This window comes from Phyllobates terribilis, unplaced genomic scaffold (assembly GCF_046119375.1).
Source record: "Phyllobates terribilis strain yellow unplaced genomic scaffold, ASM4611937v1 Scaffold_414__1_contigs__length_1644244, whole genome shotgun sequence".
In the NCBI taxonomy this organism is placed as follows: domain Eukaryota; kingdom Metazoa; phylum Chordata; class Amphibia; order Anura; family Dendrobatidae; genus Phyllobates; species Phyllobates terribilis.
Genome location: NW_027363174.1, coordinates 37,209 through 62,852, shown reverse-complemented (window position 1 = coordinate 62,852; position 25,644 = coordinate 37,209). Strand labels below are relative to the sequence as shown.

At 45.3% G+C, this 25,644-nt stretch overlaps 18 non-coding genes and 2 pseudogenes across 18 annotated transcripts; all 20 read left to right on the top strand.

Annotated features, from left to right (window-relative positions):
- The first annotated feature begins 611 nt into the window (after window positions 1-611).
- LOC141225919 (U2 spliceosomal RNA) lies at window positions 612-802 on the top strand. The gene has a single exon (XR_012293151.1). It is a non-coding gene; the product is annotated as a U2 spliceosomal RNA (small nuclear RNA).
- A 1,118-nt stretch (window positions 803-1,920) lies between these two features.
- LOC141225908 (U2 spliceosomal RNA) lies at window positions 1,921-2,111 on the top strand. Its single transcript, XR_012293140.1, has one exon. It is a non-coding gene; the product is annotated as a U2 spliceosomal RNA (small nuclear RNA).
- Window positions 2,112-3,232: 1,121 nt separating this feature from the next.
- LOC141226113 (U2 spliceosomal RNA) lies at window positions 3,233-3,423 on the top strand. The gene has a single exon (XR_012293340.1). It is a non-coding gene; the product is annotated as a U2 spliceosomal RNA (small nuclear RNA).
- A 1,121-nt stretch (window positions 3,424-4,544) lies between these two features.
- Window positions 4,545-4,660, top strand: LOC141226349 (U2 spliceosomal RNA; annotated as a pseudogene).
- A 524-nt stretch (window positions 4,661-5,184) lies between these two features.
- On the top strand, window positions 5,185-5,365 carry LOC141226243 (U2 spliceosomal RNA; annotated as a pseudogene).
- Window positions 5,366-6,485: 1,120 nt separating this feature from the next.
- Window positions 6,486-6,676, top strand: LOC141225896 (U2 spliceosomal RNA). The gene has a single exon (XR_012293129.1). It is a non-coding gene; the product is annotated as a U2 spliceosomal RNA (small nuclear RNA).
- Window positions 6,677-7,794: 1,118 nt separating this feature from the next.
- LOC141225885 (U2 spliceosomal RNA) lies at window positions 7,795-7,985 on the top strand. The gene has a single exon (XR_012293118.1). It is a non-coding gene; the product is annotated as a U2 spliceosomal RNA (small nuclear RNA).
- A 1,125-nt stretch (window positions 7,986-9,110) lies between these two features.
- Window positions 9,111-9,301, top strand: LOC141225874 (U2 spliceosomal RNA). The gene has a single exon (XR_012293107.1). It is a non-coding gene; the product is annotated as a U2 spliceosomal RNA (small nuclear RNA).
- A 1,121-nt stretch (window positions 9,302-10,422) lies between these two features.
- On the top strand, window positions 10,423-10,613 carry LOC141225861 (U2 spliceosomal RNA). The gene has a single exon (XR_012293095.1). It is a non-coding gene; the product is annotated as a U2 spliceosomal RNA (small nuclear RNA).
- Window positions 10,614-11,733: 1,120 nt separating this feature from the next.
- LOC141226047 (U2 spliceosomal RNA) lies at window positions 11,734-11,924 on the top strand. Its single transcript, XR_012293277.1, has one exon. It is a non-coding gene; the product is annotated as a U2 spliceosomal RNA (small nuclear RNA).
- Window positions 11,925-13,041: 1,117 nt separating this feature from the next.
- Window positions 13,042-13,232, top strand: LOC141225849 (U2 spliceosomal RNA). The gene has a single exon (XR_012293084.1). It is a non-coding gene; the product is annotated as a U2 spliceosomal RNA (small nuclear RNA).
- A 1,122-nt stretch (window positions 13,233-14,354) lies between these two features.
- Window positions 14,355-14,545, top strand: LOC141225837 (U2 spliceosomal RNA). The gene has a single exon (XR_012293073.1). It is a non-coding gene; the product is annotated as a U2 spliceosomal RNA (small nuclear RNA).
- Window positions 14,546-15,665: 1,120 nt separating this feature from the next.
- On the top strand, window positions 15,666-15,856 carry LOC141226118 (U2 spliceosomal RNA). Its single transcript, XR_012293345.1, has one exon. It is a non-coding gene; the product is annotated as a U2 spliceosomal RNA (small nuclear RNA).
- A 1,125-nt stretch (window positions 15,857-16,981) lies between these two features.
- Window positions 16,982-17,172, top strand: LOC141225826 (U2 spliceosomal RNA). The gene has a single exon (XR_012293062.1). It is a non-coding gene; the product is annotated as a U2 spliceosomal RNA (small nuclear RNA).
- A 1,124-nt stretch (window positions 17,173-18,296) lies between these two features.
- LOC141225814 (U2 spliceosomal RNA) lies at window positions 18,297-18,487 on the top strand. The gene has a single exon (XR_012293050.1). It is a non-coding gene; the product is annotated as a U2 spliceosomal RNA (small nuclear RNA).
- Window positions 18,488-19,607: 1,120 nt separating this feature from the next.
- LOC141226117 (U2 spliceosomal RNA) lies at window positions 19,608-19,798 on the top strand. Its single transcript, XR_012293344.1, has one exon. It is a non-coding gene; the product is annotated as a U2 spliceosomal RNA (small nuclear RNA).
- A 1,125-nt stretch (window positions 19,799-20,923) lies between these two features.
- Window positions 20,924-21,114, top strand: LOC141225802 (U2 spliceosomal RNA). Its single transcript, XR_012293039.1, has one exon. It is a non-coding gene; the product is annotated as a U2 spliceosomal RNA (small nuclear RNA).
- Window positions 21,115-22,234: 1,120 nt separating this feature from the next.
- Window positions 22,235-22,425, top strand: LOC141226050 (U2 spliceosomal RNA). Its single transcript, XR_012293280.1, has one exon. It is a non-coding gene; the product is annotated as a U2 spliceosomal RNA (small nuclear RNA).
- Window positions 22,426-23,550: 1,125 nt separating this feature from the next.
- LOC141226031 (U2 spliceosomal RNA) lies at window positions 23,551-23,741 on the top strand. The gene has a single exon (XR_012293261.1). It is a non-coding gene; the product is annotated as a U2 spliceosomal RNA (small nuclear RNA).
- Window positions 23,742-24,862: 1,121 nt separating this feature from the next.
- Window positions 24,863-25,053, top strand: LOC141225790 (U2 spliceosomal RNA). Its single transcript, XR_012293028.1, has one exon. It is a non-coding gene; the product is annotated as a U2 spliceosomal RNA (small nuclear RNA).
- The last annotated feature ends 591 nt before the right edge of the window (window positions 25,054-25,644 follow it).

Here is a 25,644-nt window from a genome sequence, read left to right as displayed (position 1 = left end):
TGCTGGAACACTGACTTCTTTCATTTAATGCCTGCAGACTATAAAAGAGAAACCAACCCAAAAAGTTTGGTTGATTAGTCTGTGGCATTCTTTTAAACTGTTGCTTATGGCGGTCTCTGTGAGCTTCTCAGTGACATTCAGCCATCCAGGTATCCCGCCTGCAGTAGACGGAATGTGGCAATGGAACGCTGGCTGCGCGTGTCATAATAGGCTCTGAGCCTTTATATACCTGCGCACAGCAGCAGCCACCTTCAGTCTGCTGCTGGACAGCCAGCAGCAGCAGCAGCAGGAGAGGTAATTAATCAGCAACCCACCTGCTAAGGGTAGACAGCTGCTCGTTCCACCCCCCCCGCCTTAATTGGTTCTCCTCCCTTCCAACGGTGTTGAGGCGGGTGGGAACAGCCGGGGGTTGAGGGTACTGTGCTAAAAGAGGTGGAGTTATGCAGATCTAAAACGCGTGGATTGCAGCAGCAGCAAGCCGAAAAGTGCAGGCATGTGAGGGATTTAGAGGTTGACAGCATGTCTTCTTAACGGGAGTCCAGGTGGCCATCTCCACAAATGGACTTTTCAGAATCCTTGGGTGGCACCGTAGTCGGAAACCAATTCTGGTTATCGCTTCTCGGCCTTTTGGCTAAGATCAAGTGTAGTATCTGTTCTTATCAGTTTAATATCTGATACGTCCCCTATCTGGGGACCATATATTAAATGGATTTTTAGAACAGGGAGATGGAAAAAGAGCTTGCTCTGTCCACTCCACGCATTGACCTGGTATTGCAGTATCTCCAGGACCGGTGCACCCCTTCTTTAATGCAGTTTCTAAAATCAGAAAGAATTGAATTCAATGCTTTTTGTTCATTTTGCTTGTTTGTCGGATTTTGGGATGGACTCTTTGGCTTTGCTTTTCTTCTCCTCATTGGATTTTTCATGTTAAAAGTTGCAGAAGCCAGATGACAAGCTCATTTTGGTTCAACTTCAGCAACTGTGCATTGCATTGCCATGTAATGTAATGTAATGCAATGCTATCTATCTAGCTCTCCCTCTATACTTCCTTTTGGATAAACAGACATATTAGGCAAGCATTTTGGAGCTTTCACCTAAATAACTACAGGTGGTGAGATAAGCTGCACAATATAATTGACCTTTCAGTATATTGTTGCACACACACCATCTATTTAGCAAATGCCCTTGTTATCAACAGCAGCCTTTTAAACTCACCTGAGCTAACAGGTATGTGAGCTGGTTACTCTGCTGCGCTTAAAATTTCTTTTTTGGTTTGCTACAATGCCTTTTCTGAAACGTTGTCTCCCTCTGCTGGAACACTGACTTCTTTCATTTAATGCCTGCAGACTATAAAAGAGAAACCAACCCAAAAAGTTTGGTTGATTAGTCTGTGGCATTCTTTTAAACTGTTGCTTATGGCGGTCTCTGTGAGCTTCTCAGTGACATTCAGCCATCCAGGTATCCCGCCTGCAGTAGACGGAATGTGGCAATGGAACGCTGGCTACGCGTGTCATAATAGGCTGTGAGCCTTTATATACCTGCGCACAGCAGCAGCCACCTTCAGTCTGCTGCTGGACAGCCAGCAGCAGCAGCAGGAGAGGTAATTAATCAGCAACCCTCCTGCTAAGGGTAGACAGCTGCTCGTTCCACCCCCCCCCCCGCCTTAATTGGTTCTCCTCCCTTCCAACGGTGTTGAGGCGGGTGGGAACAGCCGGGGGTTGAGGGTACTGTGCTAAAAGAGGTGGAGTTATGCAGATCTAAAACGCGTGGATTGCAGCAGCAGTAAGCCGAAAAGTGCAGGCATGTGAGGGATCTAGAGGTTGACAGCATGTCTTCTTAACGGGAGTCCAGGTGGCCATCTCCACAAATGGACTTTTCAGAATCCTTGGGTGGCACCGTAGTCGGAAACCAATTCTGGTTATCGCTTCTCGGCCTTTTGGCTAAGATCAAGTGTAGTATCTGTTCTTATCAGTTTAATATCTGATACGTCCCCTATCTGGGGACCATATATTAAATGGATTTTTAGAACAGGGAGATGGAAAAAGAGCTTGCTCTGTCCACTCCACGCATTGACCTGGTATTGCAGTATCTCCAGGACCGGTGCACCCCTTCTTTAATGCAGTTTCTAAAATCAGAAAGAATTGAATTCAATGCTTTTTGTTCATTTTGCTTGTTTGTCGGATTTTGGGATGGACTCTTTGGCTTTGCTTTTCTTCTCCTCATTGGATTTTTCATGTTAAAAGTTGCAGAAGCCAGATGACAAGCTCATTTTGGTTCAACTTCAGCAACTGTGCATTGCATTGCCATGTAATGTAATGTAATGCAATGCTATCTATCTAGCTCTCCCTCTATACTTCCTTTTGGATAAACAGACATATTAGGCAAGCATTTTGGAGCTTTCACCTAAATAACTACAGGTGGTGAGATAAGCTGCACAATATAATTGACCTTTCAGTATATTGTTGCACACACACCATCTATTTAGCAAATGCCCTTGTTATCAACAGCAGCCTTTTAAACTCACCTGAGCTAACAGGTATGTGAGCTGGTTACTCTGCTGCGCTTAAAATTTCTTTTTTGGTTTGCTACAATGCCTTTTCTGAAACGTTGTCTCCCTCTGCTGGAACACTGACTTCTTTCATTTAATGCCTGCAGACTATAAAAGAGAAACCAACCCAAAAAGTTTGGTTGATTAGTCTGTGGCATTCTTTTAAACTGTTGCTTATGGCGGTCTCTGTGAGCTTCTCAGTGACATTCAGCCATCCAGGTATCCCGCCTGCAGTAGACGGAATGTGGCAATGGAACGCTGGCTGCGCGTGTCATAATAGGCTCTGAGCCTTTATATACCTGCGCACAGCAGCAGCCACCTTCAGTCTGCTGCTGGACAGCCAGCAGCAGCAGCAGCAGGAGAGGTAATTAATCAGCAACCCTCCTGCTAAGGGTAGACAGCTGCTCGTTCCACCCCCCCCCCCGCCTTAATTGGTTCTCCTCCCTTCCAACGGTGTTGAGGCGGGTGGGAACAGCCGGGGGTTGAGGGTACTGTGCTAAAAGAGGTGGAGTTATGCAGATCTTAAACGCGTGGATTGCAGCAGCAGCAAGCCGAAAAGTGCAGGCATGTGAGGGATCTAGAGGTTGACAGCATGTCTTCTTAACGGGAGTCCAGGTGGCCATCTCCACAAATGGACTTTTCAGAATCCTTGGGTGGCACCGTAGTCGGAAACCAATTCTGGTTATCGCTTCTCGGCCTTTTGGCTAAGATCAAGTGTAGTATCTGTTCTTATCAGTTTAATATCTGATACGTCCCCTATCTGGGGACCATATATTAAATGGATTTTTAGAACAGGAAGATGGAAAAAGAGCTTGCTCTGTCCACTCCACGCATTGACCTGGTATTGCAGTATCTCCAGGACCGGTGCACCCCTTCTTTAATGCAGTTTCTAAAATCAGAAAGAATTGAATTCAATGCTTTTTGTTCATTTTGCTTGTTTGTCGGATTTTGGGATGGACTCTTTGGCTTTGCTTTTCTTCTCCTCATTGGATTTTTCATGTTAAAAGTTGCAGAAGCCAGATGACAAGCTCATTTTGGTTCAACTTCAGCAACTGTGCATTGCATTGCCATGTAATGTAATGTAATGCAATGCTATCTACCTTGCTCTCCCTCTATACTTCCTTTTGGATAAACAGACATATTAGGCAAGCATTTTGGAGCTTTCACCTAAATAACTACAGGTGGTGAGATAAGCTGCACAATATAATTGACCTTTCAGTATATTGTTGCACACACACCATCTATTTAGCAAATGCCCTTGTTATCAACAGCAGCCTTTTAAACTCACCTGAGCTAACAGGTATGTGAGCTGGTTACTCTGCTGCGCTTAAAATTTCTTTTTTGGTTTGCTACAATGCCTTTTCTGAAACGTTGTCTCCCTCTGCTGGAGCACTGACTTCTTTCATTTAATGCCTGCAGACTATAAAAGAGAAACCAACCCAAAAAGTTTGGTTGATTAGTCTGTGGCATTCTTTTAAACTGTTGCTTATGGCGGTCTCTGTGAGCTTCTCAGTGACATTCAGCCATCCAGGTATCCCGCCTGCAGTAGACGGAATGTGGCAATGGAACGCTGGCTGCGCGTGTCATAATAGGCTCTGAGCCTTTATATACCTGCGCACAGCAGCAGCCACCTTCAGTCTGCTGCTGGACAGCCAGCAGCAGTAGCAGCAGGAGAGGTAATTAATCAGCAACCCTCCTGCTAAGGGTAGACAGCTGCTCGTTCCACCCCCCCCCCCGCCTTAATTGGTTCTCCTCCCTTCCAACGGTGTTGAGGCGGGTGGGAACAGCCGGGGGTTGAGGGTACTGTGCTAAAAGAGGTGGAGTTATGCAGATCTAAAACGCGTGGATTGCAGCAGCAGCAAGCCGAAAAGTGCAGGCATGTGAGGGATCTAGAGGTTGACAGCATGTCTTCTTAACGGGAGTCCAGGTGGCCATCTCCACAAATGGACTTTTCAGAATCCTTGGGTGGCACCGTAGTCGGAAACCAATTCTGGTTATCGCTTCTCGGCCTTTTGGCTAAGATCAAGTGTAGTATCTTTTGAAAAGGCAGTTTTGTCCTTGGGCTGCCCTAGTAAATTGATGCATATTACACACTGGTTTGGTGCACTTGTTAGTACGCCAGGTGGCTCATAGAGTTATCTGATGGAAAACATGGCCCTCCAGGATCGAAGTCACTAGGCTGGGTAAGTGTGAGGGCTTTGGAGCAATGTGCCCCAGGAGTAGGCGCCCTGGTGGGAGTCCAAGCTTACTGGGACTGGGAACCCCAGAAAGACTTGGCTTCGTAGCACGCCGCACCTTTGCCAATCATACTTTCTGAGCAACCCCCCCTATTCCTGGCCTCCGGGCTAGGAAGGGCAATTTTTATAAACCCGGTCGGAGGTCCGGTCAGCTTTGGGCTGAGAAACCAACACAGGCTCCAGCTCCACTAGGGTGGCAGCCTAGATGGAAGCTGGGAGCACGAAAACGGCTCTTTTCCGGCTTCGGCTAGGGAGAGCATCGGAGATCCCTGACCCTCGCTGTGGCCTTCTGGCTCGGAGGGATGGGGATGGTTTATTGGGGACCCTCTCCTCCGGGAAGGGTCCACATGAATCCTCGCCTCGTGCGCTGTTTTGGTGTGACTTCGGTCACATTTTTCAGTGCCTTGGATGCAGCTTCAATCAAAAATCTGTTCTTATCAGTTTAATATCTGATACGTCCCCTATCTGGGGACCATATATTAAATGGATTTTTAGAACAGGGAGATGGAAAAAGAGCTTGCTCTGTCCACTCCACGCATTGACCTGGTATTGCAGTATCTCCAGGACCGGTGCACCCCTTCTTTAATGCAGTTTCTAAAATCAGAAAGAATTGAATTCAATGCTTTTTGTTCATTTTGCTTGTTTGTCGGATTTTGGGATGGACTCTTTGGCTTTGCTTTTCTTCTCCTCATTGGATTTTTCATGTTAAAAGTTGCAGAAGCCAGATGACAAGCTCATTTTGGTTCAACTTCAGCAACTGTGCATTGCATTGCCATGTAATGTAATGTAATGCAATGCTATCTATCTAGCTCTCCCTCTATACTTCCTTTTGGATAAACAGACATATTAGGCAAGCATTTTGGAGCTTTCACCTAAATAACTACAGGTGGTGAGATAAGCTGCACAATATAATTGACCTTTCAGTATATTGTTGCACACACACCATCTATTTAGCAAATGCCCTTGTTATCAACAGCAGCCTTTTAAACTCACCTGAGCTAACAGGTATGTGAGCTGGTTACTCTGCTGCGCTTAAAATTTCTTTTTTGGTTTGCTACAATGCCTTTTCTGAAACGTTGTCTCCCTCTGCTGGAACACTGACTTCTTTCATTTAATGCCTGCAGACTATAAAAGAGAAACCAACCCAAAAAGTTTGGTTGATTAGTCTATGGCATTCTTTTAAACTGTTGCTTATGGCGGTCTCTGTGAGCTTCTCAGTGACATTCAGCCATCCAGGTATCCCGCCTGCAGTAGACGGAATGTGGCAATGGAACGCTGGCTGCGCGTGTCATAATAGGCTCTGAGCCTTTATATACCTGCGCACAGCAGCAGCCACCTTCAGTCTGCTGCTGGACAGCCAGCAGCAGCAGCAGCAGGAGAGGTAATTAATCAGCAACCCTCCTGCTAAGGGTAGACAGCTGCTCGTTCCACCCCCCCCCCGCCTTAATTGGTTCTCCTCCCTTCCAACGGTGTTGAGGCGGGTGGGAACAGCCGGGGGTTGAGGGTACTGTGCTAAAAGAGGTGGAGTTATGCAGATCTAAAACGCGTGGATTGCAGCAGCAGCAAGCCGAAAAGTGCAGGCATGTGAGGGATCTAGAGGTTGACAGCATGTCTTCTTAACGGGAGTCCAGGTGGCCATCTCCACAAATGGACTTTTCAGAATCCTTGGGTGGCACCGTAGTCGGAAACCAATTCTGGTTATCGCTTCTCGGCCTTTTGGCTAAGATCAAGTGTAGTATCTGTTCTTATCAGTTTAATATCTGATACGTCCCCTATCTGGGGACCATATATTAAATGGATTTTTAGAACAGGGAGATGGAAAAAGAGCTTGCTCTGTCCACTCCACGCATTGACCTGGTATTGCAGTATCTCCAGGACCGGTGCACCCCTTCTTTAATGCAGTTTCTAAAATCAGAAAGTATTGAATTCAATGCTTTTTGTTCATTTTGCTTGTTTGTCGGATTTTGGGATGGACTCTTTGGCTTTGCTTTTCTTCTCCTCATTGGATTTTTCATGTTAAAAGTTGCAGAAGCCAGATGACAAGCTCATTTTGATTCAACTTCAGCAACTGTGCATTGCATTGCCATGTAATGTAATGTAATGCAATGCTATCTATCTAGCTCTCCCTCTATACTTCCTTTTGGATAAACAGACATATTAGGCAAGCATTTTGGAGCTTTCACCTAAATAACTACAGGTGGTGAGATAAGCTGCACAATATAATTGACCTTTCAGTATATTGTTGCACACACACCATCTATTTAGCAAATGCCCTTGTTATCAACAGCAGCCTTTTAAACTCACCTGAGCTAACAGGTATGTGAGCTGGTTACTCTGCTGCGCTTAAAATTTCTTTTTTGGTTTGCTACAATGCCTTTTCTGAAACGTTGTCTCCCTCTGCTGGAACACTGACTTCTTTCATTTAATGCCTGCAGACTATAAAAGAGAAACCAACCCAAAAAGTTTGGTTGATTAGTCTGTGGCATTCTTTTAAACTGTTGCTTATGGCGGTCTCTGTGAGCTTCTCAGTGACATTCAGCCATCCAGGTATCCCGCCTGCAGTAGACGGAATGTGGCAATGGAACGCTGGCTGCGCGTGTCATAATAGGCTCTGAGCCTTTATATACCTGCGCACAGCAGCAGCCACCTTCAGTCTGCTGCTGGACAGCCAGCAGCAGCAGCAGCAGGAGAGGTAATTAATCAGCAACCCTCCTGCTAAGGGTAGACAGCTGCTCGTTCCACCCCCCCCGCCTTAATTGGTTCTCCTCCCTTCCAACGGTGTTGAGGCGGGTGGGAACAGCCGGGGGTTGAGGGTACTGTGCTAAAAGAGGTGGAGTTATGCAGATCTAAAACGCGTGGATTGCAGTAGCAGCAAGCCGAAAAGTGCAGGCATGTGAGGGATCTAGAGGTTGACAGCATGTCTTCTTAACGGGAGTCCAGGTGGCCATCTCCACAAATGGACTTTTCAGAATCCTTGGGTGGCACCGTAGTCGGAAACCAATTCTGGTTATCGCTTCTCGGCCTTTTGGCTAAGATCAAGTGTAGTATCTGTTCTTATCAGTTTAATATCTGATACGTCCCCTATCTGGGGACCATATATTAAATGGATTTTTAGAACAGGGAGATGGAAAAAGAGCTTGCTCTGTCCACTCCACGCATTGACCTGGTATTGCAGTATCTCCAGGACCGGTGCACCCCTTCTTTAATGCAGTTTCTAAAATCAGAAAGAATTGAATTCAATGCTTTTTGTTAATTTTGCTTGTTTGTCGGATTTTGGGATGGACTCTTTGGCTTTGCTTTTCTTCTCCTCATTAGATTTTTCATGTTAAAAGTTGCAGAAGCCAGATGACAAGCTCATTTTGGTTCAACTTCAGCAACTGTGCATTGCATTGCCATGTAATGTAATGTAATGTAATGCAATGCTATCTATCTAGCTCTCCCTCTATACTTCCTTTTGGATAAACAGACATATTAGGCAAGCATTTTGGAGCTTTCACCTAAATAACTACAGGTGGTGAGATAAGCTGCACAATATAATTGACCTTTCAGTATATTGTTGCACACACACCATCTATTTAGCAAATGCCCTTGTTATCAACAGCAGCCTTTTAAACTCACCTGAGCTAACAGGTATGTGAGCTGGTTACTCTGCTGCGCTTAAAATTTCTTTTTTGGTTTGCTACAATGCCTTTTCTGAAACGTTGTCTCCCTCTGCTGGAACACTGAATTCTTTCATTTAATGCCTGCAGACTATAAAAGAGAAACCAACCCAAAAAGTTTGGTTGATTAGTCTGTGGCATTCTTTTAAACTGTTGCTTATGGCGGTCTCTGTGAGCTTCTCAGTGACATTCAGCCATCCAGGTATCCCGCCTGCAGTAGACGGAATGTGGCAATGGAACGCTGGCTGCGCGTGTCATAATAGGCTCTGAGCCTTTATATACCTGCGCACAGCAGCAGCCACCTTCAGTCTGCTGCTGGACAGCCAGCAGCAGCAGCAGCAGGAGAGGTAATTAATCAGCAACCCTCCTGCTAAGGGTAGACAGCTGCTCGTTCCACCCCCCCCCCGCCTTAATTGGTTCTCCTCCCTTCCAACGGTGTTGAGGCGGGTGGGAACAGCCGGGGGTTGAGGGTACTGTGCTAAAAGAGGTGGAGTTATGCAGATCTAAAACGCGTGGATTGCAGCAGCAGCAAGCCGAAAAGTGCAGGCATGTGAGGGATCTAGAGGTTGACAGCATGTCTTCTTAACGGGAGTCCAGGTGGCCATCTCCACAAATGGACTTTTCAGAATCCTTGGGTGGCACCGTAGTTGGAAACCAATTCTGGTTATCGCTTCTCGGCCTTTTGGCTAAGATCAAGTGTAGTATCTGTTCTTATCAGTTTAATATCTGATACGTCCCCTATCTGGGGACCATATATTAAATGGATTTTTAGAACAGGGAGATGGAAAAAGAGCTTGCTCTGTCCACTCCACGCATTGACCTGGTATTGCAGTATCTCCAGGACCGGTGCACCCCTTCTTTAATGCAGTTTCTAAAATCAGAAAGAATTGAATTCAATGCTTTTTGTTCATTTTGCTTGTTTGTCGTATTTTGGGATGGACTCTTTGGCTTTGCTTTTCTTCTCCTCATTGGATTTTTCATGTTAAAAGTTGCAGAAGCCAGATGACAAGCTCATTTTGGTTCAACTTCAGCAACTGTGCATTGCATTGCCATGTAATGTAATGTAATGCAATGCTATCTATCTAGCTCTCCCTCTATACTTCCTTTTGGATAAACAGACATATTAGGCAAGCATTTTGGAGCTTTCACCTAAATAACTACAGGTGGTGAGATAAGCTACACAATATAATTGACCTTTCAGTATATTGTTGCACACACACCATCTATTTAGCAAATGCCCTTGTTATCAACAGCAGCCTTTTAAACTCACCTGAGCTAACAGGTATGTGAGCTGGTTACTCTGCTGCGCTTAAAATTTCTTTTTTGGTTTGCTACAATGCCTTTTCTGAAACGTTGTCTCCCTCTGCTGGAACACTGACTTCTTTCATTTAATGCCTGCAGACTATAAAAGAGAAACCAACCCAAAAAGTTTGGTTGATTAGTCTGTGGCATTCTTTTAAACTGTTGCTTATGGCGGTCTCTGTGAGCTTCTCAGTGACATTCAGCCATCCAGGTATCCCGCCTGCAGTAGACGGAATGTGGCAATGGAACGCTGGCTGCGCGTGTCATAATAGGCTCTGAGCCTTTATATACCTGCGCACAGCAGCAGCCACCTTCAGTCTGCTGCTGGACAGCCAGCAGCAGCAGCAGCAGGAGAGGTAATTAATCAGCAACCCTCCTGCTAAGGGTAGACAGCTGCTCGTTCCACCCCCCCCCCCGCCTTAATTGGTTCTCCTCCCTTCCAACGGTGTTGAGGCGGGTGGGAACAGCCGGGGGTTGAGGGTACTGTGCTAAAAGAGGTGGAGTTATGCAGATCTAAAACGCGTGGATTGCAGCAGCAGCAAGCCGAAAAGTGCAGGCATGTGAGGGATCTAGAGGTTGACAGCATGTCTTCTTAACGGGAGTCCAGGTGGCCATCTCCACAAATGGACTTTTCAGAATCCTTGGGTGGCACCGTAGTCGGAAACCAATTCTGGTTATCGCTTCTCGGCCTTTTGGCTAAGATCAAGTGTAGTATCTGTTCTTATCAGTTTAATATCTGATACGTCCCCTATCTGGGGACCATATATTAAATGGATTTTTAGAACAGGGAGATGGAAAAAGAGCTTGCTCTGTCCACTCCACGCATTGACCTGGTATTGCAGTATCTCCAGGACCGGTGCACCCCTTCTTTAATGCAGTTTCTAAAATCAGAAAGAATTGAATTCAATGCTTTTTGTTCATTTTGCTTGTTTGTCGGATTTTGGGATGGACTCTTTGGCTTTGCTTTTCTTCTCCTCATTGGATTTTTCATGTTAAAAGTTGCAGAAGCCAGATGACAAGCTCATTTTGGTTCAACTTCATCAACTGTGCATTGCATTGCCATGTAATGTAATGTAATGCAATGCTATCTATCTAGCTCTCCCTCTATACTTCCTTTTGGATAAACAGACATATTAGGCAAGCATTTTGGAGCTTTCACCTAAATAACTACAGGTGGTGAGATAAGCTGCACAATATAATTGACCTTTCAGTATATTGTTGCACACACACCATCTATTTAGCAAATGCCCTTGTTATCAACAGCAGCCTTTTAAACTCACCTGAGCTAACAGGTATGTGAGCTGGTTACTCTGCTGCGCTTAAAATTTCTTTTTTGGTTTGCTACAATGCCTTTTCTGAAACGTTGTCTCCCTCTGCTGGAACACTGACTTCTTTCATTTAATGCCTGCAGACTATAAAAGAGAAACCAACCCAAAAAGTTTGGTTGATTAGTCTGTGGCATTCTTTTAAACTGTTGCTTATGGCGGTCTCTGTGAGCTTCTCAGTGACATTCAGCCATCCAGGTATCCCGCCTGCAGTAGACGGAATGTGGCAATGGAACGCTGACTGCGCGTGTCATAATAGGCTCTGAGCCTTTATATACCTGCGCACAGCAGCAGCCACCTTCAGTCTGCTGCTGGACAGCCAGCAGCAGCAGCAGCAGGAGAGGTAATTAATCAGCAACCCTCCTGCTAAGGGTAGACAGCTGCTCGTTCCACCCCCCCCCCGCCTTAATTGGTTCTCCTCCCTTCCAACGGTGTTGAGGCGGGTGGGAACAGCCGGGGGTTGAGGGTACTGTGCTAAAAGAGGTGGAGTTATGCAGATCTAAAACGCGTGGATTGCAGCAGCAGCAAGCCGAAAAGTGCAGGCATGTGAGGGATCTAGAGGTTGACAGCATGTCTTCTTAACGGGAGTCCAGGTGGCCATCTCCACAAATGGACTTTTCAGAATCCTTGGGTGGCACCGTAGTCGGAAACCAATTCTGGTTATCGCTTCTCGGCCTTTTGGCTAAGATCAAGTGTAGTATCTGTTCTTATCAGTTTAATATCTGATACGTCCCCTATCTGGGGACCATGTATTAAATGGATTTTTAGAACAGGGAGATGGAAAAAGAGCTTGCTCTGTCCACTCCACGCATTGACCTGGTATTGCAGTATCTCCAGGACCGGTGCACCCCTTCTTTAATGCAGTTTCTAAAATCAGAAAGAATTGAATTCAATGCTTTTTGTTCATTTTGCTTGTTTGTCGGATTTTGGGATGGACTCTTTGGCTTTGCTTTTCTTCTCCTCATTGGATTTTTCATGTTAAAAGTTGCAGAAGCCAGATGACAAGCTCATTTTGGTTCAACTTCAGCAACTGTGCATTGCATTGCCATGTAATGTAATGTAATGCAATGCTATCTATCTAGCTCTCCCTCTATACTTCCTTTTGGATAAACAGACATATTAGGCAAGCATTTTGGAGCTTTCACCTAAATAACTACAGGTGGTGAGATAAGCTGCACAATATAATTGACCTTTCAGTATATTGTTGCACACACACCATCTATTTAGCAAATGCCCTTGTTATCAACAGCAGCCTTTTAAACTCACCTGAGCTAACAGGTATGTGAGCTGGTTACTCTGCTGCGCTTAAAATTTCTTTTTTGGTTTGCTACAATGCCTTTTCTGAAACGTTGTCTCCCTCTGCTGGAACACTGACTTCTTTCATTTAATGCCTGCAGACTATAAAAGAGAAACCAACCCAAAAAGTTTGGTTGATTAGTCTGTGGCATTCTTTTAAACTGTTGCTTATGGCGGTCTCTGTGAGCTTCTCAGTGACATTCAGCCATCCAGGTATCCCGCCTGCAGTAGACGGAATGTGGCAATGGAACGCTGGCTGCGCGTGTCATAATAGGCTCTGAGCCTTTATATACCTGTGCACAGCAGCAGCCACCTTCAGTCTGCTGCTGGACAGCCAGCAGCAGCAGCAGGAGAGGTAATTAATCAGCAACCCTCCTGCTAAGGGTAGACAGCTGCTCGTTCCACCCCCCCCCCGCCTTAATTGGTTCTCCTCCCTTCCAACGGTGTTGAGGCGGGTGGGAACAGCCGGGGGTTGAGGGTACTGTGCTAAAAGAGGTGGAGTTATGCAGATCTAAAACGCGTGGATTGCAGCAGCAGCAAGCCGAAAAGTGCAGGCATGTGAGGGATCTAGAGGTTGACAGCATGTCTTCTTAACGGGAGTCCAGGTGGCCATCTCCACAAATGGACTTTTCAGAATCCTTGGGTGGCACCGTAGTCGGAAACCAATTCTGGTTATCGCTTCTCGGCCTTTTGGCTAAGATCAAGTGTAGTATCTGTTCTTATCAGTTTAATATCTGATACGTCCCCTATCTGGGGACCATATATTAAATGGATTTTTAGAACAGGGAGATGGAAAAAGAGCTTGCTCTGTCCACTCCACGCATTGACCTGGTATTGCAGTATCTCCAGGACCGGTGCACCCCTTCTTTAATGCAGTTTCTAAAATCAGAAAGAATTGAATTCAATGCTTTTTGTTCATTTTGCTTGTTTGTCGGATTTTGGGATGGACTCTTTGGCTTTGCTTTTCTTCTCCTCATTGGATTTTTCATGTTAAAAGTTGCAGAAGCCAGATGACAAGCTCATTTTGGTTCAACTTCAGCAACTGTGCATTGCATTGCCATGTAATGTAATGTAATGCAATGCTATCTATCTAGCTCTCCCTCTATACTTCCTTTTGGATAAACAGACATATTAGGCAAGCATTTTGGAGCTTTCACCTAAATAACTACAGGTGGTGAGATAAGCTGCACAATATAATTGACCTTTCAGTATATTGTTGCACACACACCATCTATTTAGCAAATGCCTTTGTTATCAACAGCAGCCTTTTAAACTCACCTGAGCTAACAGGTATGTGAGCTGGTTACTCTGCTGCGCTTAAAATTTCTTTTTTGGTTTGCTACAATGCCTTTTCTGAAACGTTGTCTCCCTCTGCTGGAACACTGACTTCTTTCATTTAATGCCTGCAGACTATAAAAGAGAAACCAACCCAAAAAGTTTGGTTGATTAGTCTGTGGCATTCTTTTAAACTGTTGCTTATGGCGGTCTCTGTGAGCTTCTCAGTGACATTCAGCCATCCAGGTATCCCGCCTGCAGTAGACGGAATGTGGCAATGGAACGCTGGCTGCGCATGTCATAATAGGCTCTGAGCCTTTATATACCTGCGCACAGCAGCAGCCACCTTCAGTCTGCTGCTGGACAGCCAGCAGCAGCAGCAGCAGGAGAGGTAATTAATCAGCAACCCTCCTGCTAAGGGTAGACAGCTGCTCGTTCCACCCCCCCCCCCCGCCTTAATTGGTTCTCCTCCCTTCCAACGGTGTTGAGGCGGGTGGGAACAGCCGGGGGTTGAGGGTACTGTGCTAAAAGAGGTGGAGTTATGCAGATCTAAAACGCGTGGATTGCAGCAGCAGCAAGCCGAAAAGTGCAGGCATGTGAGGGATCTAGAGGTTGACAGCATGTCTTCTTAACGGGAGTCCAGGTGGCCATCTCCACAAATGGACTTTTCAGAATCCTTGGGTGGCACCGTAGTCGGAAACCAATTCTGGTTATCGCTTCTCGGCCTTTTGGCTAAGATCAAGTGTAGTATCTGTTCTTATCAGTTTAATATCTGATACGTCCCCTATCTGGGGACCATATATTAAATGGATTTTTAGAACAGGGAGATGGAAAAAGAGCTTGCTCTGTCCACTCCACGCATTGACCTGGTATTGCAGTATCTCCAGGACCGGTGCACCCCTTCTTTAATGCAGTTTCTAAAATCAGAAAGAATTGAATTCAATGCTTTTTGTTCATTTTGCTTGTTTGTCGGATTTTGGGATGGACTCTTTGGCTTTGCTTTTCTTCTCCTCATTGGATTTTTCATGTTAAAAGTTGCAGAAGCCAGATGACAAGCTCATTTTGGTTCAACTTCAGCAACTGTGCATTGCATTGCCATGTAATGTAATGTAATGCAATGCTATCTATCTAGCTCTCCCTCTATACTTCCTTTTGGATAAACAGACATATTAGGCAAGCATTTTGGAGCTTTCACCTAAATAACTACAGGTGGTGAGATAAGCTGCACAATATAATTGACCTTTCAGTATATTGTTGCACACACACCATCTATTTAGCAAATGCCCTTGTTATCAACAGCAGCCTTTTAAACTCACCTGAGCTAACAGGTATGTGAGCTGGTTACTCTGCTGCGCTTAAAATTTCTTTTTTGGTTTGCTACAATGCCTTTTCTGAAACGTTGTCTCCCTCTGCTGGAACACTGACTTCTTTCATTTAATGCCTGCAGACTATAAAAGAGAAACCAACCCAAAAAGTTTGGTTGATTAGTCTGTGGCATTCTTTTAAACTGTTGCTTATGGCGGTCTCTGTGAGCTTCTCAGTGACATTCAGCCATCCAGGTATCCCGCCTGCAGTAGACGGAATGTGGCAATGGAACGCTGGCTGCGCGTGTCATAATAGGCTCTGAGCCTTTATATACCTGCGCACAGCAGCAGCCACCTTCAGTCTGCTGCTGGACAGCCAGCAGCAGCAGCAGCAGGAGAGGTAATTAATCAGCAACCCTCCTGCTAAGGGTAGACAGCTGCTCGTTCCACCCCCCCCCCGCCTTAATTGGTTCTCCTCCCTTCCAACGGTGTTGAGGCGGGTGGGAACAGCCGGGGGTTGAGGGTACTGTGCTAAAAGAGGTGGAGTTATGCAGATCTAAAACGCGTGGATTGCAGCAGCAGCAAGCCGAAAAGTGCAGGCATGTGAGGGATCTAGAGGTTGACAGCATGTCTTCTTAACGGGAGTCCAGGTGGCCATCTCCACAAATGGACTTTTCAGAATCCTTGGGTGGCACCGTAGTCGGAAACCAATTCTGGTTATCGATTCTCGGCCTTTTGGCTAAGATCAAGTGTAGTATCTGTTCTTATCAGTATAATATCTGATACGTCCCCTATCTGGGGACCATATATTAAATGGATTTTTAGAACAGGGAGATGGAAAAAGAGCTTGCTCTGTCCACTCCACGCATTGACCTGGTATTGCAGTATCTCCAGGACCGGTGCACCCCTTCTTTAATGCAGTTTCTAAAATCAGAAAGAATTGAATTCAATGCTTTTTGTTCATTTTGCTTGTTTGTCGTATTTTGGGATGGACTCTTTGGCTTTGCTTTTCTTCTCCTCATTGGATTTTTCATGTTAAAAGTTGCAGAAGCCAGATGACAAGCTCATTTTGGTTCAACTTCAGCAACTGTGCATTGCATTGCCATGTAATGTAATGTAATGTAATGCAATGCTATCTATCTAGCTCTCCCTCTATACTTCCTTTTGGATAAACAGACATATTAGGCAAGCATTTTGGAGCTTTCACCTAAATAACTACAGGTGGTGAGATAAGCTGCACAATATAATTGACCTTTCAGTATATTGTTGCACACACACCATCTATTTAGCAAATGCCCTTGTTATCAACAGCAGCCTTTTAAACTCACCTGAGCTAACAGGTATGTGAGCTGGTTACTCTGCTGCGCTTAAAATTTCTTTTTTGGTTTGCTACAATGCCTTTTCTGAAACGTTGTCTCCCTCTGCTGGAACACTGACTTCTTTCATTTAATGCCTGCAGACTATAAAAGAGAAACCAACCCAAAAAGTTTGGTTGATTAGTCTGTGGCATTCTTTTAAACTGTTGCTTATGGCGGTCTCTGTGAGCTTCTCAGTGACATTCAGCCATCCAGGTATCCCGCCTGCAGTAGACGGAATGTGGCAATGGAACGCTGGCTGCGCGTGTCATAATAGGCTCTGAGCCTTTATATACCTGCGCACAGCAGCAGCCACCTTCAGTCTGCTGCTGGACAGCCAGCAGCAGCAGCAGCAGGAGAGGTAATTAATCAGCAACCCTCCTGCTAAGGGTAGACAGCTGCTCGTTCCACCCCCCCCCCGCCTTAATTGGTTCTCCTCCCTTCCAACGGTGTTGAGGCGGGTGGGAGCAGCCGGGGGTTGAGGGTACTGTGCTAAAAGAGGTGGAGTTATGCAGATCTAAAACGCGTGGATTGCAGCAGCAGCAAGCCGAAAAGTGCAGGCATGTGAGGGATCTAGAGGTTGACAGCATGTCTTCTTAACGGGAGTCCAGGTGGCCATCTCCACAAATGGACTTTTCAGAATCCTTGGGTGGCACCGTAGTCGGAAACCAATTCTGGTTATCGCTTCTCGGCCTTTTGGCTAAGATCAAGTGTAGTATCTGTTCTTATCAGTTTAATATCTGATACGTCCCCTATCTGGGGACCATATATTAAATGGATTTTTAGAACAGGGAGATGGAAAAAGAGCTTGCTCTGTCCACTCCACGCATTGACCTGGTATTGCAGTATCTCCAGGACCGGTGCACCCCTTCTTTAATGCAGTTTCTAAAATCAGAAAGAATTGAATTCAATGCTTTTTGTTCATTTTGCTTGTTTGTCGGATTTTGGGATGGACTCTTTGGCTTTGCTTTTCTTCTCCTCATTGGATTTTTCATGTTAAAAGTTGCAGAAGCCAGATGACAAGCTCATTTTGGTTCAACTTCAGCAACTGTGCATTGCATTGCCATGTAATGTAATGTAATGCAATGCTATCTATCTAGCTCTCCCTCTATACTTCCTTTTGGATAAACAGACATATTAGGCAAGCATTTTGGAGCTTTCACCTAAATAACTACAGGTGGTGAGATAAGCTGCACAATATAATTGACCTTTCAGTATATTGTTGCACACACACCATCTATTTAGCAAATGCCTTTGTTATCAACAGCAGCCTTTTAAACTCACCTGAGCTAACAGGTATGTGAGCTGGTTACTCTGCTGCGCTTAAAATTTCTTTTTTGGTTTGCTACAATGCCTTTTCTGAAACGTTGTCTCCCTCTGCTGGAACACTGACTTCTTTCATTTAATGCCTGCAGACTATAAAAGAGAAACCAACCCAAAAAGTTTGGTTGATTAGTCTGTGGCATTCTTTTAAACTGTTGCTTATGGCGGTCTCTGTGAGCTTCTCAGTGACATTCAGCCATCCAGGTATCCCGCCTGCAGTAGACGGAATGTGGCAATGGAACGCTGGCTGCGCGTGTCATAATAGGCTCTGAGCCTTTATATACCTGCGCACAGCAGCAGCCACCTTCAGTCTGCTGCTGGACAGCCAGCAGCAGCAGCAGCAGGAGAGGTAATTAATCAGCAACCCTCCTGCTAAGGGTAGACAGCTGCTCGTTCCACCCCCCCCCCCCCCGCCTTAATTGGTTCTCCTCCCTTCCAACGGTGTTGAGGCGGGTGGGAACAGCCGGGGGTTGAGGGTACTGTGCTAAAAGAGGTGGAGTTATGCAGATCTAAAACGCGTGGATTGCAGCAGCAGCAAGCCGAAAAGTGCAGGCATGTGAGGGATCTAGAGGTTGACAGCATGTCTTCTTAACGGGAGTCCAGGTGGCCATCTCCACAAATGGACTTTTCAGAATCCTTGGGTGGCACCGTAGTCGGAAACCAATTCTGGTTATCGCTTCTCGGCCTTTTGGCTAAGATCAAGTGTAGTATCTGTTCTTATCAGTTTAATATCTGATACGTCCCCTATCTGGGGACCATATATTAAATGGATTTTTAGAACAGGGAGATGGAAAAAGAGCTTGCTCTGTCCACTCCACGCATTGACCTGGTATTGCAGTATCTCCAGGACCGGTGCACCCCTTCTTTAATGCAGTTTCTAAAATCAGAAAGAATTGAATTCAATGCTTTTTGTTCATTTTGCTTGTTTGTCGGATTTTGGGATGGACTCTTTGGCTTTGCTTTTCTTCTCCTCATTGGATTTTTCATGTTAAAAGTTGCAGAAGCCAGATGACAAGCTCATTTTGGTTCAACTTCAGCAACTGTGCATTGCATTGCCATGTAATGTAATGTAATGCAATGCTATCTATCTAGCTCTCCCTCTATACTTCATTTTGGATAAACAGACATATTAGGCAAGCATTTTGGAGCTTTCACCTAAATAACTACAGGTGGTGAGATAAGCTGCACAATATAATTGACCTTTCAGTATATTGTTGCACACACACCATCTATTTAGCAAATGCCCTTGTTATCAACAGCAGCCTTTTAAACTCACCTGAGCTAACAGGTATGTGAGCTGGTTACTCTGCTGCGCTTAAAATTTCTTTTTTGGTTTGCTACAATGCCTTTTCTGAAACGTTGTCTCCCTCTGCTGGAACACTGACTTCTTTCATTTAATGCCTGCAGACTATAAAAGAGAAACCAACCCAAAAAGTTTGGTTGATTAGTCTGTGGCATTCTTTTAAACTGTTGCTTATGGCGGTCTCTGTGAGCTTCTCAGTGACATTCAGCCATCCAGGTATCCCGCCTGCAGTAGACGGAATGTGGCAATGGAACGCTGGCTGCGCGTGTCATAATAGGCTCTGAGCCTTTATATACCTGCGCACAGCAGCAGCCACCTTCAGTCTGCTGCTGGACAGCCAGCAGCAGCAGCAGCAGGAGAGGTAATTAATCAGCAACCCTCCTGCTAAGGGTAGACAGCTGCTCGTTCCACCCCCCCCCCGCCTTAATTGGTTCTCCTCCCTTCCAACGGTGTTGAGGCGGGTGGGAACAGCCGGGGGTTGAGGGTACTGTGCTAAAAGAGGTGGAGTTATGCAGATCTAAAACGCGTGGATTGCAGCAGCAGCAAGCCGAAAAGTGCAGGCATGTGAGGGATCTAGAGGTTGACAGCATGTCTTCTTAACGGGAGTCCAGGTGGCCATCTCCACAAATGGACTTTTCAGAATCCTTGGGTGGCACCGTAGTCGGAAACCAATTCTGGTTATCGATTCTCGGCCTTTTGGCTAAGATCAAGTGTAGTATCTGTTCTTATCAGTATAATATCTGATACGTCCCCTATCTGGGGACCATATATTAAATGGATTTTTAGAACAGGGAGATGGAAAAAGAGCTTGCTCTGTCCACTCCACGCATTGACCTGGTATTGCAGTATCTCCAGGACCGGTGCACCCCTTCTTTAATGCAGTTTCTAAAATCAGAAAGAATTGAATTCAATGCTTTTTGTTCATTTTGCTTGTTTGTCGTATTTTGGGATGGACTCTTTGGCTTTGCTTTTCTTCTCCTCATTGGATTTTTCATGTTAAAAGTTGCAGAAGCCAGATGACAAGCTCATTTTGGTTCAACTTCAGCAACTGTGCATTGCATTGCCATGTAATGTAATGTAATGTAATGCAATGCTATCTATCTAGCTCTCCCTCTATACTTCCTTTTGGATAAACAGACATATTAGGCAAGCATTTTGGAGCTTTCACCTAAATAACTACAGGTGGTGAGATAAGCTGCACAATATAATTGACCTTTCAGTATATTGTTGCACACACACCATCTATTTAGCAAATGCCCTTGTTATCAACAGCAGCCTTTTAAACTCACCTGAGCTAACAGGTATGTGAGCTGGTTACTCTGCTGCGCTTAAAATTTCTTTTTTGGTTTGCTACAATGCCTTTTCTGAAACGTTGTCTCCCTCTGCTGGAACACTGACTTCTTTCATTTAATGCCTGCAGACTATAAAAGAGAAACCAACCCAAAAAGTTTGGTTGATTAGTCTGTGGCATTCTTTTAAACTGTTGCTTATGGCGGTCTCTGTGAGCTTCTCAGTGACATTCAGCCATCCAGGTATCCCGCCTGCAGTAGACGGAATGTGGCAATGGAACGCTGGCTGCGCGTGTCATAATAGGCTCTGAGCCTTTATATACCTGCGCACAGCAGCAGCCACCTTCAGTCTGCTGCTGGACAGCCAGCAGCAGCAGCAGCAGGAGAGGTAATTAATCAGCAACCCTCCTGCTAAGGGTAGACAGCTGCTCGTTCCACCCCCCCCCCGCCTTAATTGGTTCTCCTCCCTTCCAACGGTGTTGAGGCGGGTGGGAGCAGCCGGGGGTTGAGGGTACTGTGCTAAAAGAGGTGGAGTTATGCAGATCTAAAACGCGTGGATTGCAGCAGCAGCAAGCCGAAAAGTGCAGGCATGTGAGGGATCTAGAGGTTGACAGCATGTCTTCTTAACGGGAGTCCAGGTGGCCATCTCCACAAATGGACTTTTCAGAATCCTTGGGTGGCACCGTAGTCGGAAACCAATTCTGGTTATCGCTTCTCGGCCTTTTGGCTAAGATCAAGTGTAGTATCTGTTCTTATCAGTTTAATATCTGATACGTCCCCTATCTGGGGACCATATATTAAATGGATTTTTAGAACAGGGAGATGGAAAAAGAGCTTGCTCTGTCCACTCCACGCATTGACCTGGTATTGCAGTATCTCCAGGACCGGTGCACCCCTTCTTTAATGCAGTTTCTAAAATCAGAAAGAATTGAATTCAATGCTTTTTGTTCATTTTGCTTGTTTGTCGGATTTTGGGATGGACTCTTTGGCTTTGCTTTTCTTCTCCTCATTGGATTTTTCATGTTAAAAGTTGCAGAAGCCAGATGACAAGCTCATTTTGGTTCAACTTCAGCAACTGTGCATTGCATTGCCATGTAATGTAATGTAATGCAATGCTATCTATCTAGCTCTCCCTCTATACTTCCTTTTGGATAAACAGACATATTAGGCAAGCATTTTGGAGCTTTCACCTAAATAACTACAGGTGGTGAGATAAGCTGCACAATATAATTGACCTTTCAGTATATTGTTGCACACACACCATCTATTTAGCAAATGCCCTTGTTATCAACAGCAGCCTTTTAAACTCACCTGAGCTAACAGGTATGTGAGCTGGTTACTCTGCTGCGCTTAAAATTTCTTTTTTGGTTTGCTACAATGCCTTTTCTGAAACGTTGTCTCCCTCTGCTGGAACACTGACTTCTTTCATTTAATGCCTGCAGACTATAAAAGAGAAACTAACCCAAAAAGTTTGGTTGATTAGTCTGTGGCATTCTTTTAAACTGTTGCTTATGGCGGTCTCTGTGAGCTTCTCAGTGACATTCAGCCATCCAGGTATCCCGCCTGCAGTAGACGGAATGTGGCAATGGAACGCTGGCTGCGCGTGTCATAATAGGCTCTGAGCCTTTATATACCTGCGCACAGCAGCAGCCACCTTCAGTCTGCTGCTGGACAGCCAGCAGCAGCAGCAGCAGGAGAGGTAATTAATCAGCAACCCTCCTGCTAAGGGTAGACAGCTGCTCGTTCCACCCCCCCCCCGCCTTAATTGGTTCTCCTCCCTTCCAACGGTGTTGAGGCGGGTGGGAACAGCCGGGGGTTGAGGGTACTGTGCTAAAAGAGGTGGAGTTATGCAGATCTAAAACGCGTGGATTGCAGCAGCAGCAAGCCGAAAAGTGCAGGCATGTGAGGGATCTAGAGGTTGACAGCATGTCTTCTTAACGGGAGTCCAGGTGGCCATCTCCACAAATGGACTTTTCAGAATCCTTGGGTGGCACCGTAGTCGGAAACCAATTCTGGTTATCGCTTCTCGGCCTTTTGGCTAAGATCAAGTGTAGTATCTGTTCTTATCAGTATAATATCTGATACGTCCCCTATCTGGGGACCATATATTAAATGGATTTTTAGAACAGGGAGATGGAAAAAGAGCTTGCTCTGTCCACTCCACGCATTGACCTGGTATTGCAGTATCTCCAGGACCGGTGCACCCCTTCTTTAATGCAGTTTCTAAAATCAGAAAGAATTGAATTCAATGCTTTTTGTTCATTTTGCTTGTTTGTCGTATTTTGGGATGGACTCTTTGGCTTTGCTTTTCTTCTCCTCATTGGATTTTTCATGTTAAAAGTTGCAGAAGCCAGATGACAAGCTCATTTTGGTTCAACTTCAGCAACTGTGCATTGCATTGCCATGTAATGTAATGTAATGTAATGCAATGCTATCTATCTAGCTCTCCCTCTATACTTCCTTTTGGATAAACAGACATATTAGGCAAGCATTTTGGAGCTTTCACCTAAATAACTACAGGTGGTGAGATAAGCTGCACAATATAATTGACCTTTCAGTATATTGTTGCACACACACCATCTATTTAGCAAATGCCCTTGTTATCAACAGCAGCCTTTTAAACTCACCTGAGCTAACAGGTATGTGAGCTGGTTACTCTGCTGCGCTTAAAATTTCTTTTTTGGTTTGCTACAATGCCTTTTCTGAAACGTTGTCTCCCTCTGCTGGAACACTGACTTCTTTCATTTAATGCCTGCAGACTATAAAAGAGAAAGCAACCCAAAAAGTTTGGTTGATTAGTCTGTGGCATTCTTTTAAACTGTTGCTTATGGCGGTCTCTGTGAGCTTCTCAGTGACATTCAGCCATCCAGGTATCCCGCCTGCAGTAGACGGAATGTGGCAATGGAACGCTGGCTGCGCGTGTCATAATAGGCTCTGAGCCTTTATATACCTGCGCACAGCAGCAGCCACCTTCAGTCTGCTGCTGGACAGCCAGCAGCAGCAGCAGCAGGAGAGGTAATTAATCAGCAACCCTCCTGCTAAGGGTAGACAGCTGCTCGTTCCACCCCCCCCCCGCCTTAATTGGTTCTCCTCCCTTCCAACGGTGTTGAGGCGGGTGGGAACAGCCGGGGGTTGAGGGTACTGTGCTAAAAGAGGTGGAGTTATGCAGATCTAAAACGCGTGGATTGCAGCAGCAGCAAGCCGAAAAGTGCAGGCATGTGAGGGATCTAGAGGTTGACAGCATGTCTTCTTAACGGGAGTCCAGGTGGCCATCTCCACAAATGGACTTTTCAGAATCCTTGGGTGGCACCGTAGTCGGAAACCAATTCTGGTTATCGCTTCTCGGCCTTTTGGCTAAGATCAAGTGTAGTATCTGTTCTTATCAGTTTAATATCTGATACGTCCCCTATCTGGGGACCGTATATTAAATGGATTTTTAGAACAGGGAGATGGAAAAAGAGCTTGCTCTGTCCACTCCACGCATTGACCTGGTATTGCAGTATCTCCAGGACCGGTGCACCCCTTCTTTAATGCAGTTTCTAAAATCAGAAAGAATTGAATTCAATGCTTTTTGTTCATTTTGCTTGTTTGTCGGATTTTGGGATGGACTCTTTGGCTTTGCTTTTCTTCTCCTCATTGGATTTTTCATGTTAAAAGTTGCAGAAGCCAGATGACAAGCTCATTTTGGTTCAACTTCAGCAACTGTGCATTGCATTGCCATGTAATGTAATGTAATGCAATGCTATCTATCTAGCTCTCCCTCTATACTTCCTTTTGGATAAACAGACATATTAGGCAAGCATTTTGGAGCTTTCACCTAAATAACTACAGGTGGTGAGATAAGCTGCACAATATAATTGACCTTTCAGTATATTGTTGCACACACACCATCTATTTAGCAAATGCCTTTGTTATCAACAGCAGCCTTTTAAACTCACCTGAGCTAACAGGTATGTGAGCTGGTTACTCTGCTGCGCTTAAAATTTCTTTTTTGGTTTGCTACAATGCCTTTTCTGAAACGTTGTCTCCCTCTGCTGGAACACTGACTTCTTTCATTTAATGCCTGCAGACTATAAAAGAGAAACCAACCCAAAAAGTTTGGTTGATTAGTCTGTGGCATTCTTTTAAACTGTTGCTTATGGCGGTCTCTGTGAGCTTCTCAGTGACATTCAGCCATCCAGGTATCCCGCCTGCAGTAGACGGAATGTGGCAATGGAACGCTGGCTGCGCGTGTCATAATAGGCTCTGAGCCTTTATATACCTGCGCACAGCAGCAGCCACCTTCAGTCTGCTGCTGGACAGCCAGCAGCAGCAGCAGCAGGAGAGGTAATTAATCAGCAACCCTCCTGCTAAGGGTAGACAGCTGCTCGTTCCACCCCCCCCCCCGCCTTAATTGGTTCTCCTCCCTTCCAACGGTGTTGAGGCGGGTGGGAACAGCCGGGGGTTGAGGGTACTGTGCTAAAAGAGGTGGAGTTATGCAGATCTAAAACGCGTGGATTGCAGCAGCAGCAAGCCGAAAAGTGCAGGCATGTGAGGGATCTAGAGGTTGACAGCATGTCTTCTTAACGGGAGTCCAGGTGGCCATCTCCACAAATGGACTTTTCAGAATCCTTGGGTGGCACCGTAGTCGGAAACCAATTCTGGTTATCGCTTCTCGGCCTTTTGGCTAAGATCAAGTGTAGTATCTGTTCTTATCAGTTTAATATCTGATACGTCCCCTATCTGGGGACCATATATTAAATGGATTTTTAGAACAGGGAGATGGAAAAAGAGCTTGCTCTGTCCACTCCACGCATTGACCTGGTATTGCAGTATCTCCAGGACCGGTGCACCCCTTCTTTAATGCAGTTTCTAAAATCAGAAAGAATTGAATTCAATGCTTTTTGTTCATTTTGCTTGTTTGTCGGATTTTGGGATGGACTCTTTGGCTTTGCTTTTCTTCTCCTCATTGGATTTTTCATGTTAAAAGTTGCAGAAGCCAGATGACAAGCTCATTTTGGTTCAACTTCAGCAACTGTGCATTGCATTGCCATGTAATGTAATGTAATGCAATGCTATCTATCTAGCTCTCCCTCTATACTTCCTTTTGGATAAACAGACATATTAGGCAAGCATTTTGGAGCTTTCACCTAAATAACTACAGGTGGTGAGATAAGCTGCACAATATAATTGACCTTTCAGTATATTGTTGCACACACACCATCTATTTAGCAAATGCCCTTGTTATCAACAGCAGCCTTTTAAACTCACCTGAGCTAACAGGTATGTGAGCTGGTTACTCTGCTGCGCTTAAAATTTCTTTTTTGGTTTGCTACAATGCCTTTTCTGAAACGTTGTCTCCCTCTGCTGGAACACTGACTTCTTTCATTTAATGCCTGCAGACTATAAAAGAGAAACCAACCCAAAAAGTTTGGTTGATTAGTCTGTG